General features: G+C 43.1%; 1 protein-coding gene across 4 annotated transcripts in view; it reads left to right on the top strand.

Moving 5' to 3' along the window:
* Positions 1-19,600, top strand: part of SH3GL2 (SH3 domain containing GRB2 like 2, endophilin A1) — a 105,147-nt gene that overhangs the window by 17,356 nt on the left and 68,191 nt on the right. The window lies entirely within an intron of this gene.

The raw sequence follows: 19,600 nt of genomic DNA on the forward strand, positions 1-19,600 counted from the left end.
GTCTTGGAGCACCCCTAGTTGTGTCTGTCAGCTGTGGGGCTTGGAGAAACCCTAGGTAGTCAGGCTGTGGTTTACAGTATTTACTACAATGAAAGGAAGAAATCATTCCTTGGTGCGTAACCTTTTGTGCCAGTCTTGCCCTGCTCTTTAAGGAGAGCTATGACCACTCAGAAATGAAGTTGTGGGAAGACGATGGGATATTTCTTCTGTGTCTATGCTGGCTGTAGCATTTCAAGTGCAGAAGCCCTATTGCTAGTACATAAGTGGAGCAGTGCCAGTCTGTGCAACTTTAACCATTGTACTTACCCACAAGGTATGCCAGAGCAGAGACAGCAGGGCTGCCTCCCTGCCACCCATGGAGGTTACCAGTGGAGCAGAGGCCCACCTGCAGCCTGTGGAGGACCCCATGCCAGAGAGCATGTGGCTGTACCCAAAGAAAGCCAGGACTCTTTGGGAAGCCCCTGCTGTTGTAGTTTGTTGCTGGGAAGATAGCAACGTGCAGGAGTGGCCCATGCTGGAGCAGCTCAGGAATCGCTACATCCTGTGGGAGGGACTCATGGTGGAGAAAGTTTGTGGAGGACTGTCTCCTGTGAGAGGGGAACCATGCTGGAGCAGGGGAAGAATGTGAGAAGTTCATCCTTCCAGAGGAGGAAGAAGCAGCAGGACTCACCTTATCTCCACCCCCCAACCCCTGCAGCGCTGAGGGGGAGAAGGTAGAGAAATTGGGAGCAAAGCTGAGACTGGGAAAAAGGGAGGGGTGTGGAAAGGTGTTCTGAAGATGTGGTAACACTTCTCACTGTCCTACTCTGTCTGTTAAGTGTTGTTGCTGTTAAATGTCTGAATTAAATTTATGTTCCTTTTTTCTTCCCTTAACTAGTCTGTCTTTTGCCCATGACTATGCTGCGTGAGTCATCCCTCTCTGTCCTTATCTTTATTCCTGACCCTTTTGCTCTTTTTTTTTCCTTCCCAGCTCTGGAGCTGAAGGGCAGAGTAAGTGGCTGACTGGTGCTCAGTTGCTTTCTGGTTTGAAACTATGACAATATCTCATCTAAATCTACCCTCTTAGTTTAAAACCATTTAGTTTTAAAACCATTACCCCTCATCCTGTCACTACATTCCCTGATGAAGAGTCCCTCCCCATCTTTCCTGTAGGCCCCCTTTAAGTCCTAGAAGACCACTATAAGGTCTCCCCAGAGTCTTCTCTTCTCTAGGCTAAACAACGCCAACTCTCTCAGCCTGTCCTTATCAGGGAGGTGCTCCAGCCCCCTGATCATCCTTGTGGCCTTCCTGTGGACCTGCTCAAGCAGATCTATGTCCTCCTTCTACTGGAGGCCCCAGAGCTGGACACAGCAGTCCAGGAGGGGGGTCTCTTGAGAGCAGAGTAGAGAGGCAGAATCACCTCTCTTGACCTGCTGGCCACACTTCTCTTGATGCAGCCCAGGGTACAGTTGGTTTTCTGGGCTGCGAGCGCACACTGCTGGCTCACAGTCAGTTTTCTATGCACTAATACCCCCAAGTCCTTCTCTGCAGGGCTGCTCTCAATCCACTCATTGCCCAGCCTGCATTTGTGCTTGGGATTGCCCAGACCCATGTGGAGGACCTTGCACTTGGCCTTGTTGAACTTCATGAGGTTTGCAGGCGTCCACCTTTCGAGCCTGTCAGGGTCGCTCTGGATGGCATCCCTTCCCTTCAGCATGTTGACAGCACCACACAGCTTGGTGGCATCAACAAACTTGCTGAGGGTGCACTCAATCCAAGTGTCCATGTCTCCAACAAAGATGTTAAACAGCACTGGTACTAATTCCCTGAGGAATGCCACTTGTTACTGGTCTCTACTTGGACATTGAGCCATTGACCAAAACTCTTTGAGTGCAACCATCCAGCCAATTCCTTATCCATTGAGTGGTCCATCCATCAAATCCCCATGTCTCTCCAGTTTAGAGAGAAGGATGTCATGTGAGACAGTGTCAGATGCTTTGTACAAGTCCAGGTGGATGGCATCAGTTGCTTTTCCCCTATCTGCCACTGTTGTAATCCCATCATAGAAGGCCACCAAATTTGTCAGGTATGATTTGCCCTTAATGAATCCATGTTGGCTGTCACCAATCACCTCCTTATTTTCCATGTGTCCTAGCATAGTTTCCAAGAGGAAACACAGGTGAGACTAACTGGCCTGTAGTTTCCCAGGTCTTCCTTTTTGCCCTTTTTAAAAATGGGGGCTATGTTTCCCCTTTTCTAGTCAGCAGGAACTTTACCAGACTGCCACAACTTCTCAAATATGATGGATAGTGGCTTAGGCACTTCATCTGCCAGTTCCCTCAGGACCCATTGATGCATCTCATCAGGTCCCATGGGCTTGTGCGCCCTCAGGTTTCTTAGATGGGTCTCAAACCTGATCTTCTCCTACAACGGGTGGTTCTTAATTCTCCCAGTCCCTGCCTTTGCCTCTTGCGTCTTGGATGGTGTGGCTGGAGCACTTGCCAGTGAAGACTAAGGCAAAAAAATTGAGTACTTCAGCCTTCTCCAGTTCTGGGTAAACAGGTCTCCTGTTTCCTTCCAGAGAGGGCCCACATTTTCCCTAGTCTTCCTTTTATCACCAACTGTTGTGGTTTGAACTGAGGGCAACTGAGAACCACACAGCCGCTCACTCTTCCCTTCTGTCCCAGCGGGACAAATGAGCCAGGCTTGGGATTCGAGATAGGACTGGGAGGGGAAGATCACCCATTACGGTCATGGGCAAAAGGCAGACTCATTAGAGGAAGAAAAGAAGAACATAGATTTATTACAGACAATAACAACAACACTTTACAGAGTAGGACAGTGAGCAGCATTGCCACATCTTGAGAACACCTTCCTGAGCTGCTCCAGCATGGGACACCCCTGCATGCTGCAATCTTCCCAGCACTGAACTACAACAGTGGGACTACTTCTTCCCACAAGATCCCAGCCTTCTTTGGGCACAGTCACCTTGGTCATCCATGCAAAACACAGGCTGTAAATCAGTGTCTGCTCCATCACAGATCTTCATGGAAGGCGGGGCAGGGGGTGCTGCCCTGTTGTCTCACCACAGGATACTGGAGAGTCTCTGCTCCGGCACACCTCCCCTCTCCTTTCTTCCTCTGTTCCTCCACTGACCGTGCTGCAACTCCTCCTCACAAGTCCGACTCCTCCTCACCAGGTCCCTTCTTAAAGACATTATGGCAGAGGTGCAGCTGATTGGCTCAGTTTTGGTGCAGAAGTGGAGCAGACTTGGAGGTGGGGGAGCTTCGAGAAGCTTCTCACAGGGGGACGTCCCTATAGCCCCCTCCCCTCCTACCAGAAAACCCCACCACTTAAACCCAGGACACCAACATAGATGCAAAGTATTTTTTTGTTGCCCTTGATGTCCCTGGCCATATTTAATTCTGTCAGGGGTTTGGCCTTCCTAACCTGATCCTTGGCTACTTGGACAGTTTCAGTGTACTCCCCTCCGGCTATCTGTCCTTGCTTTCACCCTCTGTGGGCTTCCTTTTTATGTTTGAGCTTGTCCAGGATCTCCTTCTTCATACATGCAGGCCTCCTGGTGTTCTTACCTGACCTTCTGAGCTTGGAGGAGTTGATCCTTGAATAGTAACCAGCTTTCTCAGGCCCCTCTTACCTCCAGGGCTTTATCTCATGTTACCCTGCCAAGTAGATCCCTGAAGAGGCCAAAGTTTGCTCTCCTGAAGGCCAGGGTAGCAAGCTTGCTGTGTGCCCTCTTCTCTACCCTCACGATCTTGAACTCCACCATTTCACGGTTGCTGCAGCCAAGGCTGCCCTTGAGCTTCACAATTACCACCAGCCTATCCTTGTTGATGAGAACAAGGTCCAGCATAGCACCTCTCCTTGTTGTTTCCTCTGTCACTTGGAGAAGGAAGTTATCATCAGTGCATTCCAAGAACCTCCTGGGTTGCTTATGCCCTGCTGTGTTGTCCCTCCAACAGGTATCGGGGTGGTTGGAGTCCCCCATGAGGACCAGGGCTTGTGAATGTGAGGCTGCTCCTAGCTGTCTATAGAGGGCCACATCCACTCAGTCTTCCTGGTCGTGTGGCCTGTTGCAGACCCCCACTATAACATCTCCTGCCCTGGCTTTCCCTTTAATCCTGCCCAACAAACTCTAGGTTGGCTCCTTATCCATCCCCAGGCAGAGCTGCATGCACTTAAACTGGTGATCGACATAGAGGACATGAAGAAACCATTAACAGTGCTCTAATTCATTTTCTTTATGTGATGGGACATTTGTATCTCTTTAATAAGATGATACAGTGTATAGGAGTAACTGCAGTAAATACACTATTTTACTATATATCTTTCTATAGAGTCATTGTGATCTCTGCAGTCTTGCTTGATAGAGGCATGTGGATGTCAAAATTTGCAAGGCTTCATGGATCTTTTGAAGTTTTCAGAAAGCCCATTTTGTTACAGAGTGCATTCATGCAAAGCGGATAGATTTACTTTTTTTCTTTAAATCTTTCAAAATCAAATGTTAGCTCCATGGTGTACTTTACTGTCACACTGCAGGAAGGATGCTTTGCTTACTTGTACTTATGCAAACAGCCTTCACGAGAGCTCTGTTCATTCTGTTTACTTGTGTTTTCTAGGGCTATTATAATTTTCTGCACGTAACAGTTAATGACATCGCTGAGCAGCATTGCAAGGGATCGTGGTTCTTTAATATGAACTAATCACTTGCGAAGAATTGTCCAAGCAGTGGACCTCAACCTGAATAACCTCTGTTGTATTTTTTCAGTGGAGTGTTCAGTGGAGCTGCACAGAGCAAAGGTCCAGGAGGGTCTGTGTATAGGTAACAATACAGAGATTGCTTTGCCCTCAGAGTGCTACAGCTCTTGATGTAGGTAACTATAAGAATAAGCATAACCCAGTGGCATCCTACATACACATCCAGTCCTCTGCCTGTGTCCTTGCTGCTGTGAGGACAAAATGAGGGTGTGACAGACACTTCCTTTATACAACACTAATTTGGTACGCACAGTTTTACAGCTTGGTTGCTTGAGCAACATTACAAAAAGTAGCTGTGCCACTGAGACTAAACCAGCTTTGCCTATTTTCAGATGCCTTGGCAGTTTGCTGCTTCTGGGCTGATGTTGTATGTGGCGATTACTCTTCCTCTGTTATGGTCCTGGTCCTCTCTCAGGAACTATGAAGCTCTTATGTGCCATATAAATACATTACTTGTACTTGTTTTTTTACACTAGAAATGTATGTGGTTTTTTTTAGCAGTTCTTCTTCCCACATAACCCTCATCTTCCCTGCTAATTTACTGTTTCGTGAAGGGCCTGTGAGTCACTCTCTGCTTCTCTACATTTGGAGATGGATTTAAAATTCTTGAATCCAATTAGAGTCTCCCCATAGACAGGCAAGCCTTTTTAGTTTCATGTTCCTGTGCTTTACTTGTCCTTGTGGAACTAGAAGTGAAATTACTGCAATGCATCCCCTACTCACAGATCTGTATATGGTTATGTATCAAGCACTCCCAGTCATGAGGCAGTACACATTATAGTTAGACAAAGGAGATACGTGCTTTTGTGTATGTGTCCATTTTTTTCATGTGTCAGGATAGGAGATACTTAGATGCATATGTCCTATCTCTTGTAATCTGCAGTTCCTCTTTTGGCAGACTTTAGAATGAAGTGGTAGGTCAGAGAAAATGGCAAGGTACTGCTACCATCTGACCAGAGTAAAGTATCTAAAAATGGTGCTTCCATTGTACATGTGTCTGCTGCAAACACAAATAAAAGGGCAAAATGTGGATATTAGCAGAAGAGATATTACCAGGCTTTTTGGAGCAGATTTAAGCAGAGCATTATCCTGTTACAAATTAAGGGATGAAAGTGGCTTCTGAAGTGCTGATTAATATTTTATGTTGCGTATCCAAGTTGCAAATTATGGTAGTTTAATGAGACAAGCCGTGCTATTGTCATATATAGCATAGTCAGCTGTGAACATTTAAATATCATGAGGTGGGCCATTATGATACTGAGAGGCTGGATTAAAAGCATTAATTTTAAAAAGTACTTCTGGACTGTTTTTATATTGGTTTTAATTTGAAGCTTTCAGTGTTCATGTTTCCAAACCTTCCAACAAGTTCAGGGGCCAAATGCTTACTTTAAAAGTCCACAAAGTAGACATTTTCAGGTAATCATTTGCCTCCAAGTTCTGGAGCTTTTAGGAAAATACTAAATAAAACTACAAGATTTCAAAGTAATAAAAGTTCAGAGACGTCACAGTCAGTAAAATTTCCCCATAAGGTATAGTATATGGAATTTTCTTTCCATTCTTGGTGTTGAGATAATATCCTTCCCAACAAGTGACCTCAGCTTCTCCTTGTAAGTCTTGTTCTCATGGCCCTTCACCATCTTGGTCTCACTCCTCTGCACACACTCAAATACTTTGATGTCCTTCTTATACTGGGGTGCCCAAAACTGCACAGAGTACTTGAGGTGGGGCCACACCAGTGCTGTGTAGAATGCAACAGTTGCCTCCCTCAACCAGCTAGTGATGCTGTGCTTGATGCACTCCAGGACACAGTTGGCTCTCTTGGCTGCCAGTGCATAATATTGGCTCCTATTCAACTTGCCATCTACCCAAACCCACAGGTGTCTTTCAACGGGGCTACTCTCCAACCTCCCGTCCCCACCCCCCCCCGGGCTGTACATATAACCAGGATTACCCCTTCCCAGGTGGAGAATCCAGCACTTGCTCTTGTTAAATTTCACACAGTTGATGGTTGCACAGCTCTCAAGTCTATCCTGATTTCTCTGTAAGGCCTCTCTACCCTTGAGGGAGTTCACTGCTCCTCCTAATTTAGTACCATCAGCAAGCTGACTTAATATACATTCGATTCCTGTGTCCAGATCATTTATGGAAGCATTAAAGAGCACTGGCCCTAAAATTGAGCCCTGAGGAACTGGCTGTCAGCCTGATGTGACACTATTTACTCTAACTCTTTGAACCCGACCTGTCAGCCAATTGTTCACCCAAAATATTATGGACTTGTCTAGCTGTATGCTGGACATTTTGTCCAGCAGGGTACTGTGAGAGACAGTATCAAAATACAGATAATGGATGCTTTAATTGAGTACTACACATCATCTCCATTGCATAATATGTTTTTAACTATTTATGTTCACAACAGCAGAGCATAAAACTTTAACCAATCCTTAAAACTGTCAAGAAAATTATTCTTGACCCCCCCTATAAAGTTTGCTTTAAGTCTCACCTCCCCCCGTGCTACTTCGTGAATTGTTTTCCCATATATAAAACTGCAGAGATGACTCACTGTGCTGGATGGTATCTTGATCCCACTGGAGTAGTTTTATAAAAACAGCAGGACAGCAACTCTATTCTTTTTCACTGAGTAGAGGGAGTCAGCTCCAGGTAAATTTTACAAAATGAGCTCCGCATGTCAGAAACTCTGCCTGTAGGCTGTTGTTCAGTAGCAGTGGGAAAGGAAGGCTGTAGCTAAACAAGGATCACTGTATCAATATGGAAATATTAGTATATGACTCTGGCAAATACCTGTGATTACTGTATTAACAGTAGCATTGTGATTAAAGTCATTATGAAGCCCATACAAGTAAAACAAACTATAGAAGAAAAAATTGTTTTGCATCTTCTGTGCAAACGGCTTCTTTTGGCAGAGGTCTGGAGGTCAGAGGTCAGGTAAGTTCCCAGCCAACACTTATATAGTTGTCAGGGTAGGTATGCAGTGTAGATCTGCCTGAAGTGGTGGGTGTGAAAAACGAAGGACAGAAGGGTGGTCACGTAGTGTTACTCACACTGGTCGAATAGTCTGAAGCATTAATGAGCTATGGCTAGCCTGGGGGATGGTCAGGGGTACATTGTCCATGTATGTCTTAGAGATCAATACAGATCTACAGGTTCTTGGAGGATGAAGGACCTGGTCTTCAGGCACTGTACAGGTGATGAAAATGTCATGCTTCCTGAAACGCTCATTTGTGCTTTCAAATTTTTCATCAAGGCTCAAGGTTTTAAGGCTAGGAAGACAGATTTTGATACGTTGAAATAAACAGGGGCTTGTGAGATATTTATACATAACATATCAAACATTTTTGTATAGGTAATTTTTGTAGCTTAATTCATTACAATTACAGAACATTGTTGTGGTTTAGGCCCAGAGGGCACCTGAGCACCATGCAGCTGCTTGCTCACTCCCCGCCTCATCGCAGAGATGGGCGGTGAGAACATAGGGGAGGAGTTGGCGCAGGGAATCCGTCTAAGGACTGGGAAAAGTCACTCACCCATTATGGTTACAGACAGAAAACAGACTTGTTAGGGGAAGAAAAGAAAACATCACTTTTCAAATGCTAACCAGACAATACTTAACAGACAAGGTGGGGACAGTGAGAAGCCCACCACATCCAAAAACACACCTCCTCCCACCCCTTCTTTATTCCCAGGCTCAGCTGTGCTCCCCATCTCTCTCCCTCCTGCCCCAGCAGCGCAGGGGGCAGGGATGGGGGTTGCAGTCAGCTCGCCGCTCCTTCCTGCTCGGGATGGGGGGTGAACACTGCACATTCTTCCCCTGCTCCAAGTGGCTCCCCTCCCACTGCAGACAGTCCTCCACACACCTTCTCTGACATGAGTCCTCCCCACGGGCCGCAGCCGTTCCCATGTTGCTCCGGCGTGGGTCACCCCTGTGTGTTGCAGACCTCCCGGCGCTGAACCACAACAACGAGGGCTGCTTTTCCGCTCAGGGTCCCGTCCTACTTTAAGTGCAGATGCCTGTCCTGGTGTGGGATCCTCCACAGGCTTCAGGTTGGCTTCCACTCCACCGCAGACCTCCGTGGGTGGCAGGGGACAGCTGTATCGTCTCACCGCGGGATACAGGGGTCTTTGCTCTGGTGCACCTCCCCCATGTCCTTCTCCTTTCTTCTGCTGACCTTGGTGTTTGTCTTTCTCACAACCCCTCCTCACAAGTCCCAACCCCCTCTCAGGTTCCCCTTCTTAAATACATTCTCGCAGAGGCGCAGCTGATTGGCTCACCTGTGGTCCAGAGGTCGGTCTGACTTGGAGCCAGGGGAGCTTTCAGTAAGCTTCTCACAGGGGCCACTGCTGTAGCCCCCTCCCCTGCTACCAAAAAAAAGAATGTGCCACAGAAACCCAGCACAAACATGCATGGAAATTTTTAATCGCTTAAAATCTTAATGTTCATTATAACTTCATTATAATGTATTATAGAATTTTTGTTCTGCATATTTAGGGAAAGAAAATAGAGTATTTTTCTACTTCAAGTTCTGCACAGTGATTTTCTTTGAACTGGAATTCTCAAGTAAGTGGTTCCTCCTTGATCTACTAATGACATGTTAAAGAATATTCAAAACAAAGATACTCTAAAAGTTTGGTGAGGACATGAAATAATATATCCAGTGATGACACCAACTACTGTGGTGGTAGTGGGAACAGCTGTCTGTGATTCTGAGGTAAGTCAAACTGAGAGAGTTCTTCAGCATCAGCATCTTCTTCCACTAGTAAACAATAATTGAAAATAGTTAAAGCCCTGGCTTGTGATATATTTAAAGCACAGATATGTTCTTGGGAGTATTCTCTGTATGACTAAATGGAATATAAGTAGATGTATGTGGCTTTGTATCTTGCAAGAAACTCCTCTCTTACTGTTTTTCCTTTCTGATCCTCACTGATATGTTCCAAATCCAGTGTTTCTTGTTTTTGCTAGTGAGGCCACTGACTGATCTGTCCTGTAGAGATGGTTCTTGCTAAAAAGAACCAGTAATACAGGAGAAATGCTTTAACACCAGCTGTAGAATGGAGCAATTTTTGCTGAGAGCTACAGATTTTCACAAAATTTTTGTCAAGTGTTAATAGACTGCAACATTTATCCATGGGACATAGAGGATGTAGACAGAAAGTCCTTATAAGCATTTGACTGGGACACAGAAGTTTCAGTTTGCATTTGCAAGCATTTTTGAAGCCAGGGTGTCATTGACTGTCTGCTGTTCTTTCTTAAGCAGGTTCAGTTTCTTAGGGTAGAAGATGTCATTTAGAAGTGAAAGGCTCTGAAAGCAAGAGAGACATCCAGTGAATGACACTGCAAACCACAGCCTACTTGTGAGCAACTAGGGCATAGTGTTGTAAGAGCATGGGAGCTTACCTGGTGAGAAATTATGTCCCTCTTTTCATAGTAGCAGAGAGGACCACATCCTTTGGGCCTTTCCCTGAAGCCCTGATGCTGCCTCAGTCAGCAAATTCAGTTCAAATTCAGATGGCTGAGGGACTCCTCAGCATCAGGAATGCAAGTGGTAGCCAGAATTACTGTTGGGGGGGAAAAAAGGAGAAGGGTTTGGTAGAGTACCACTACGGAAAGCACTGTGTTCAAGAGACAAAATCAGGTTGAAGATGAGCACAACCGTGAGGATCAGTAGACGAGACTGGTAGATGCAGCCTCACCAGCATTTTAAAAAATAAAAGTATATATTATCCTTCTCAGGACCCCCTGTGGAAGCTCTCTAGATATGCAAATATGAGAACTGGGAATTTAATTTTCCTAAAAAAAAAAAAAAAAAAAAGGATATTAAGTTATTTCATATAAATAATGGCTTTTTCATTGTAACAGAAAAAAAACCCTCTTGAAAATTTAAGTTTCCACTGTAAGCTGTCTAAAAGAGAGAAACACAGACATTCAAAACACAGATGCTGGTGTTAAAAAATATACCTTTTTAGAATTGATCTGAGGGAGGAAAAATACTGATGGGGATTTCCAGATGCGGATACAGTCTTTATAGGAAATGCTGACACACCACAATAATCCCCTTCATGTTCACACAAGTGACTTTAGGAAATGGTGGTAAACAGTTAAGAAATGAGTCATGCATGGTAATACACAAATACTTTTGACTGTACAGTCCAAATTGCACCAACAATTGGTCTTTCAGTTTTGTTTTGTGCAATGAGAGTGTCTTTGTGATGTCATGATGGCTAAAGTTCTGACACATCTCAGGCTCTGACACATTCAGTGATGCTCATTATCAAAATGCCACAGCACAGCTAAGCCACGGTACCTCTTGTATTGCATGCTTTTAGTCTGCAGCCAGCTCAAAATCAACTTAAATTAGTAAATAATTTTAAACTGCTTTTGAGGACTAACCTCTTCAGAATCTAGCACTGCCAAAGGCATCATTCATTGTTCAAGGCTTTTAAGCTTATTATATTTTCTCTGCTTTTCTCCCTCCCAAACTATGTAGAGGTCTACAAAGGGAATCTGAAGAAAGTGGATCTGTATGGAAAATTCAGGATAATTGTGTTTTGCAGGAATAGTGTATCTGATTAAGACACAAGGGGAAGTGATTTGCAGGGTGTTTTGGAAGTTCAACAGCCTCGATTAAATAACTTTGTAATGTAACTTTATATAAAGTCCCACTGACATTTCAGTCAAGTTCAAAATAGCCATATCTCAGTGTGCATGCTTGAGATTTAGGTACTTGCAATGCCAAGTAGATAATTATCAGTGAACTAAAGGTTAAATGAGTTCTGATTTATTGCAGTCCGTAGGTAGAGGAAGAGAAAAAAAGGTTACTGGATTTGTCAAGGGAGTTTTCAAATGAGACAGTAAAAATAAGTGCATTGATTTGTTGACTTTATGGATGTCCTGGGTTGAGTGAGTGGTGGAGTTTTTTGGTGGCAGGGGAGGGGCTATAGGGGCGGCCCCCTGTGAGAAGCTTCTCGAAGCTCCCCCAGCTCCAAGTCAGCTCCACTTCTGTTTGGGAAATGGAGCCAATCGGCTACACCTCTGCGATAACGTATTTAAGAAGGGACGTGGTGACGAGCAGTCGGACTTGTGAGGAGGAGTTGCTGCAGCTGTGTGAACACCAAGGTCAGTGAAGGAACGGAGGAAGAAAGGAAGGGGAGTTGTGCCAGAGCAGAGAACCCCCTGTATCCTGTGGTGAGACAGCAGGGTGGCCCCCCCCTGCTACCCATGAAGATCTGCAGTGGAACAGACATTGATTTATGGCCTGTGGCTTCCACCTGGATTATCAAGGTGCTGTGCCCGAAGAAGGCCGGGTTCTCATGGGAAAAGGTAGCCTCGCTGCTGTAATTCAGCGCTGGGAGGATTGCAGCATGCGGGGGAGTCCCACGCCGGAGCAGCTCGGGAAGGACTGCAGCCGTGGGAGAGAATCCAGTCGGAGAAAGTTACTGACCCACACCAGAGCAGTGTGGGAAACGCTGCGGTCCGTGGGAGGAACTCATGTCGGAGAAAGTTTGTGGAGGACTGTCTCCTGTGAGAGGGGGACCATGATGGAGCAGGGGGAAGAAGTTCCAGAAGCTCCCCCCACCGAAAATAAAGGAAGTGGCAGCACTGACTGCACCCCCCATTCCCTGCCCCTGCGCCACTGGGGGAGGAGGAGGTAGAGATATCGGGAGCAGAGCTGAGCCCGGGAAGAAGGGAGGGGTGGGGGGAAGGTGTTCTCAAGATGTGGCAATGCTTCTCACTGTCCTACTCTGTTATGTGTTGTTAGTGTCTGTAATAAATGTATGTTTTTTTTTTTCTTCCCCTAACGAGTCTGCCTTTTGCTCGTGACCATAAAGGGTGATTTTCCCCATCCCAGTCCTATCTTGAACCCCAAGCCTGGCTCTCTGTCCCTTCTCATTGCCGGAAGAGAAGGGAGAGAGAGTGGCTGTGTGGTGGTTGGCTGTCGACCAGGTTCAAACCACAACAATGGATAAGACTACATAAATATATTTCGTTTGAGTTTTGGTAACTGAGGAATTACAGAAGATTCTGAAAAAGAAGCTGAGAAGCCTGTACTGACCTGAAATTTGCATCAGTATGTTAATGGTGCCTGTCTGTGGGACTTTACAAGGTCACATTTCTTCTAGGCTTCCCCAGAACACTGCTGATTTGAAAAATGAGTCTTCCAGTGTTCTTGCCTTTGTGCTTACTTGTGCAGAGATCAGTGATGTTGGAACAGTGATCCCTGTTTGTCACATTCAGTCCAAGTCTGTGCTTTCCAGTATAGAGTGTGTTGTGTGTTGGTGTCCCTGACCGTACTGCTCCCCTGTGACCTCTCCTTAAAGGGAAGCTGCACTTACAGTCAGCTCTTGCTTTTGTTTTATTTCAGCCTATGAAAAAGCTCTTTGTGGAGAAGCTTGACTGTAGTCTACTTTTACCTTTGTTCCAGCAGAGCACTCTTTAGTTTATATCCCTTTTACATTCAGAAATATTCTAAGTGTCAAACTACAAGGAGACTGAAGGAAATCTTGTCTGTATTTCTGTGTTCCATCTTGCCTTTGAACTCTCCTGATACTAGTCTTGAAGAGGCATTGAAAAAAATCCTAATTTGCAGAAATTAACAAGACATGCTAAGAGAAGAAAAGAAGTTCAGAATTTTTGAGAAGTCCATCTTGGCATAATCATGTTGCAATAAGGTGGTGGAAGACAAATCCGATACTGTTCATGTATCTGGTTTGGTGGTGTATAAAGACACAAGCCTTCAGGAAAATAGTGTTCACAGAAGTATCAATATGACATCTGTTTTTCTCTAAAAACATGTAACCTTGTTGAAATAAGCTGGTCATAGTAATAGTATGTAATAGCAGTAGTATCATTTAAGATTAATTCTTGCCATGGTGGTAAAGTCCAGTGAACCTTAATAGGAACTTGAATTCCTTCTATCAATGTGGAATTCACTGTTTTTGTTCTTCAGTCTTGTTATAGTAACTTCTGTAGAGCTCATTTTCATTTTTGATGGCATTCATATAAATTTATCTTAAACAAGTACACAGAGGAATAGTTTTAACAACAAAACAAGAACTGAGCTGATTTGTACTGTTGAACTAGTGAAAAACAGTCACTATTTTCAGCAGCAGACAAAAGGTTTATTTTCTATTTACTTTTTTCCACTAAGAGATTTTTTTTTTAAAAATAGCAGCATCAGTTGCCTACTAGATGAGCAAAATTTCCAATGGTGACAAATACTTGTTTTGGTGGGGAAATCCAGAGTTTCAGCCAAGTACTTGTGGGTTTAATTTTTATTAATTTTTAATTTGCAGGCTAAAAGGAGAAAAAAATGAAACAGAAATTTGCTTAATTGTTTATCCTGTTCTTTCTTGGCTGAAAGGCAACCACAGAGAGATGTGGAAGGTGGGAATAACATTGTCACAGCCAGCCCAAAGGCCTGGCAGAGTTCTACTAACAGAAGTATGGTTTAACTTTTAGCATCATCTCTCACGAGGAAGGAGGTGAAACTCGGATGTAATGGGAAAGGAAAGAGGCTATTCTGAGTGCTTATGTTATATATACCATCTCTCTTCACTTATTTATCAGTGCAGACTGTTGCCAGTAGTTCGGAGTGAATTGAAGAATTCACAACAGCCTGTTCTCTGCCTTGCCACCTTGTGGAAACTGGCTGATGGGTTTGATGGAAGCAGTGATGCATTGGACACATATCTCAGGATTTCTTTGCTGGAAGTCTACAGGGATGTTTAAGGCAACTTGGGTGATCTCAGTGGTGAGAGTGCCCCTGTCATTCTAGATCCTAATGTCTAAATGATGCATGTCTTTGACAGAAATAAGTTGTCACTAGGGATTATAAAAAAATTTGTAACCAGGAGTGTTATGCTGCTGAAATGAATTTTCAGCTGCTGATGGATTGAAGAGCTAGGAGACAGCAGTGAGAATTTCTCAGTTGTGGAAGTCCCGTATGCATGCACATTGTGCAAGGTACCAAACAGGTTTTTGTAGATGGCTCCTAGAAAAGCACTCGCTTGGCTCAGCATGAGCATGTGTGGTATTTTAGGATAATTCAGAGTTAAGCTTGGGCTGTGAGTCTGAAAGACTTTGAGCTCTCAGTCCCTAAAGTCTTTGTGCCAGACATCAGCAGTACGTCTGCAGTCATTCAAAATAACCTGTGATCATCAGTTGGCTTCTTGCTTGTCACAAGAGCCAAGAAATGGAAAAGACTGTTATTGTCTTGTAAGGCTGGATCCCTTCTGTAATTGAAAGTGGTGGGGAAAATTGTACTTGTCTTCAGTGATGGGGAGATCAGTCTTAGACTGAGTGTGGGCTGGTTAGAAATGAAGGCATTTTTATTTCGTTACCAACTTCCCCAGGCATCTCATGCCAGGGTCTGTCTCTATTGTACCTTGTGAGCCTGGTAGCACAGACACACAGTGTGGGGATCTGAATATCCACTAGTAGCCAAAAAATGGCTTAGGGACAGTTATTTAACTGGCATTTTATTACATTAAAAAATGGGTACTAATATTTTTTATATTCTCTGTGTTAACCAGAGGAGTGGCTAGTGCTTCGAATAGTGATGTGAACTGAGTCTGCCTGAGGGGCATCATCAGTGTAAGTGTATTGTTCAGTAGTATTTTCCATTTAAACCTCACACTCTTGCAAAGGAATAAACAGTTAATAAAACATTGCTGTTTGGATATGGCATTTTTAGGGTACAGAGAACACAGCTACAATTTCTTATCCTTGCTATTGCTTCACCTTCTCACTATTAATAGCTTGGAAGCAGAAGCACTTGGGAATTTGCAGTCTGATAAACACTGGTTCCTGCAAGGATTCGCCAAGCAAAAATGAGATCTCTAGAACACTTTGTCTGTCTTGACACTTCTGGCTAGAGATGAAAAAAAAATCACATTCAAAACCATATTTTGAAATTATATATCACTTTTTCAATATAAAGAAATCCATTAATTTTTATATGCATACAAATGAAGGAAGATTTGTTACAGTCTCAGCCAGAAACCTTGGCTCTGGCTCCTGCTTAAATTGCTGTTGTGGCTGACTGTTGGGTGCTAAATGAGGAACATCTGTGACTAAAAGTGCAAGATGGTTTGGGTTATCTTGGATCTGGAGGCTCCCTGGCAGGGGTTATGGCTGGTTCACATGTTGCAGAGATAGAGGATAGGAAGAAGCCATCATTGCTGGATCAGAGCTGAATCATTCTGTCTGTCCATTCAAGAAAAAGTTGTACTCCTTTTAATTGGTGTTTGGCTCAAACAGAGAGAAACTCTGAGACAACAACAGCAGAAAAAATTCTCCGTTATTTTTCTAAGAGACACAAGTCATTCAGTTCCTGATGAGCTGTACTTAGAACATGTTTTAGCTGTAGAGGGTTTGTCACTGTTCTCATCTCCAAGTAGTCAAAAAATGCCATTGAGGCTGTGTCAGTAGCACTAATTAACACATTGTCTCCCGCTAGGACTTAAAGCAACTATACTGAACTCCTTTAAACTCATTCTTCAAAGAACCACACTGGTTGTTTGCATGGGTCTGTTTTTAGGGTGCAGAGAAGCATGTCAGCGTGTTTCAGCAGTTGTTAGGAAAATCCTAAAGGTGGCACCTTTGATTCTTGCAACATCAGTGCCTGTATGCAGTTTATCTCTTGTGTCTTGCACTGTGAGTGCCCCACTTGCCTGTGTTTGGTGTGCTGTGGGGCAGCTTGTGGTGGAGGGATGATGATCAGGGAGCTGCACTACATCCCCCCGCAGAGAACACTGTGCTGTGGGAGCCATTGGGGTTGGACCCTGAGCCCCAGGCAAGCAGCTGGGAGCTGCTTAGTGACTTCAGTGCATCATCAAGTCAGGCCCTCACTTAACAAATTTCAGTTGCCATCAGTTATAAGCACTGAGGGAGGAGAGGGGCAAGGGAGCTGTGCTTTACTGTGTATCTGGGCTTTTCCAGTTGATTTAAGAGTATTACAGTGCTTACATAACGCTGCTATTGCAGTGTCCCAGGAGGCACAGGCAACAGATCACGTGCCGGAGGTCACCTGATCAGAGAAATTATGGCTTGTGAGCACTTATCGGACAGTCTTACCCCCTACCCTCCTGAAATGATTTATGGTCAGCTCATAAAGTGGTGCAAGCTACTTCTATTATCTCGATTTGCCTGGTTGGAAGTAAGACTGTATTTATTCACAGGGTATGATAAGCTGTACATGGCTTATCCATAGGTTACATAATGTCCCGTGAACACAGGCTGTGGGCTCGGCTGATCTTGGTCTGGCTGTGCTGGTCTTGTGCTATGGCACTATTGTCATGGCCTATATTTATCCATTTATTTAGAAACAACTCTTACATTTCATATGGCCTTTTATAGAAGATGTTATGGACAACTCTTAAGAAGCCAAGGCATCTGGAATAAAGTCCTTTTTTTTTGGTTATTATTATTATTTTTTATTTACAGTGCTGCATGCATGAAAAGTGAATAGATGGTGTCATGAAATAGTTGTCAATATTTTGCCATTTCTGAACTTTCATGTACCTTAGTGAGACCCAGATTTTGCCTGAAATGTCTCCAGTTCTCTTTGCTTAAATGCTAAATTTAATAATTTCTATTATAATTTTAAAATATTTAAGAGCATCTTTGTTACCAAAAGCTGGTGTAATATTCCAATAATGAAAGCATTTGAATTCTTGGATGTTTGATTTAAAGATCATCATTAATATTTAACCCTGAAAGGATTTTAAAACTATTTTTTTTGTGCCTTATGAGCACTGTTGTTTGATGTTTTAAATGTCCTTTTAATAATAGTGCACTTAAATCGGGTAATGCTGCAGGTATTTGTGAACTTTGTATCCTTTCTGCAGTTCATGTATCTTACTTCCTTTATTAAACACTTTTTTAAGGCAACTTCAGTATTTCTTTAAAGTGTTCAAAGGCTGCTTAATTAAAAGAATGAGAACAATAGGAATTGAAGGATTCTCATTGGGAGATACTATACTGCTTGGATGCTCTTTAAAGACATTTTTCCTGCAAGAAGCTTGTATATGGAAACTTTTTTCTCTACATATTTTTTTCTTCAACTTGGTACACACATGCTTATGATTATAGATCTACTGGCAAAATACTGTGTTTCTGAAGTACGATTCTCACAACTACAGCATCTTATGACATGGCACTACTGTAATGACAATACAAAGCAAGGAATTACATTTGAATTTATCAGCCTTGACTGTGTCCCTTTAAATCTGTGGGCTCTCGTTCTTCCCTTGAGTCATTTCTCCTGGTTCCTAGTCTACTAGAAGATGGTGCTTCAGACATGGATCATGTGAAGACTGTGAAAGATCAAGGGATCTGAGAATATATTACTGTAATACAACCAGTTAACCAGTCGTCAGCAAGTTACCAGTGTACAGGGAACTTTACTTTCTCCCACGATTATTTCCACTGCAGCCATAAGCAAGGATGGAGCTGTGGCCCTCCTGTAACTATCTGTAGATGGTGAGATGGTGAATAATGTTTCAAAAACTTTTGGATCTTGCAGAAATTCTTTTCATTGTGTTTCAACAGATGAACTTTTAATGGCTGTAATACTAGTGTGCATTGAGAAAGCACAATGTTTAAATGGATGTGGGTTACTTATCTTTGAAGACTTACCTGTGAGCTTTCACTGATGTGAATTTAACTGCCTATTTATGTCATGAATACGCTTGCTACTTTATAAAAGAGAATGTCCCTGTGTTGAAAAACTTTTCTTTTGCAGATGTTGTTAAACACATTGTGTTTCCAGGGAAATGCCAGTAGAACATAAACACTGAAAAATAAGAATGTATGGTAAAAAATCATTATCATACTGTAATTAAACCAATTCTCAGATTCAGACCCAGAAACCAGTTAATACTGGGAGGATTATTTGTTTGCATTTCTGAATATACGGAAACTTTGCAAGTCACAGTTGCACTGGTGTGATATTCCAACTTGCCATGAATGGTCTTATGGCACTCTAATTTTTAAGATACTGACCTGTTAATTGATGCTTTGAATAAAAGTCATCAGTGTGCAAGCATGGAGATACATAGTTTGCAGAGGAGATATTCTGAGAGTAACTATCATGATTACATGAAGAAATAAAAGATGAGTAAGTAGTGAAGATGAGAAAACTCTTAAAGAAGAAAATCAAACTGTCACAAAAAGTTCAGTCCGTATAGGAAGTGGTGCTACCGCTTTGTCTTTGATCATGGAAGTAAATTTTACAAGGCATGATTCAGGTTTCAGTCAAAAATATGTTATGGTACAGGTGTCCCATATTTGTGTGGAACTGGTGCTTTAGCCATGTAATACTTCTAATCAGTCACTCCAAAACTGGTTAATATCTTCTACAAATAAATAAATCAGGCTGCAACAAAGCAGTTGGATACTCTTGCAACAGTATTGGTTGATTTCCTCTCTCTGCCTTTTCAAGAGTTTCTGAGGAAACCTTTGATAGGATGAGGCCTACACCCTAAAATAGACTCTTGATAAATTAAAACATCAGTGAAGTTATGTGTTAGTCATGTGGGAAATGCTTGGAGTGAAATGTGAGTAGCTGATGAACACATTTCACCGTAAGATGTCGTTTAAGTATTTCAACAGGATTTGGTATTCAGATGGAAAAGCAAAAAAAAAATAAAAATCACTAAAATCAGAAATTGGCAAATGATTACTTTGTACTGAAAACTAGATAGAGATTTTGCTTTTAAGCCTACATGGAAACATACCAAACACTAGGACTGGTAATTTGAATAAAGATTTCTCCAAATATCCCATGGAACATATGGCAAAGAATCTTGTAGTGCCTTTGTGCAA

The sequence above is a fragment of the Tyto alba genome, unplaced genomic scaffold (assembly GCF_018691265.1).
Source record: "Tyto alba isolate M040663 unplaced genomic scaffold, T.alba_DEE_v4.0 Super-Scaffold_42, whole genome shotgun sequence".
NCBI classification, from domain to species: Eukaryota; Metazoa; Chordata; class Aves; order Strigiformes; family Tytonidae; genus Tyto; species Tyto alba.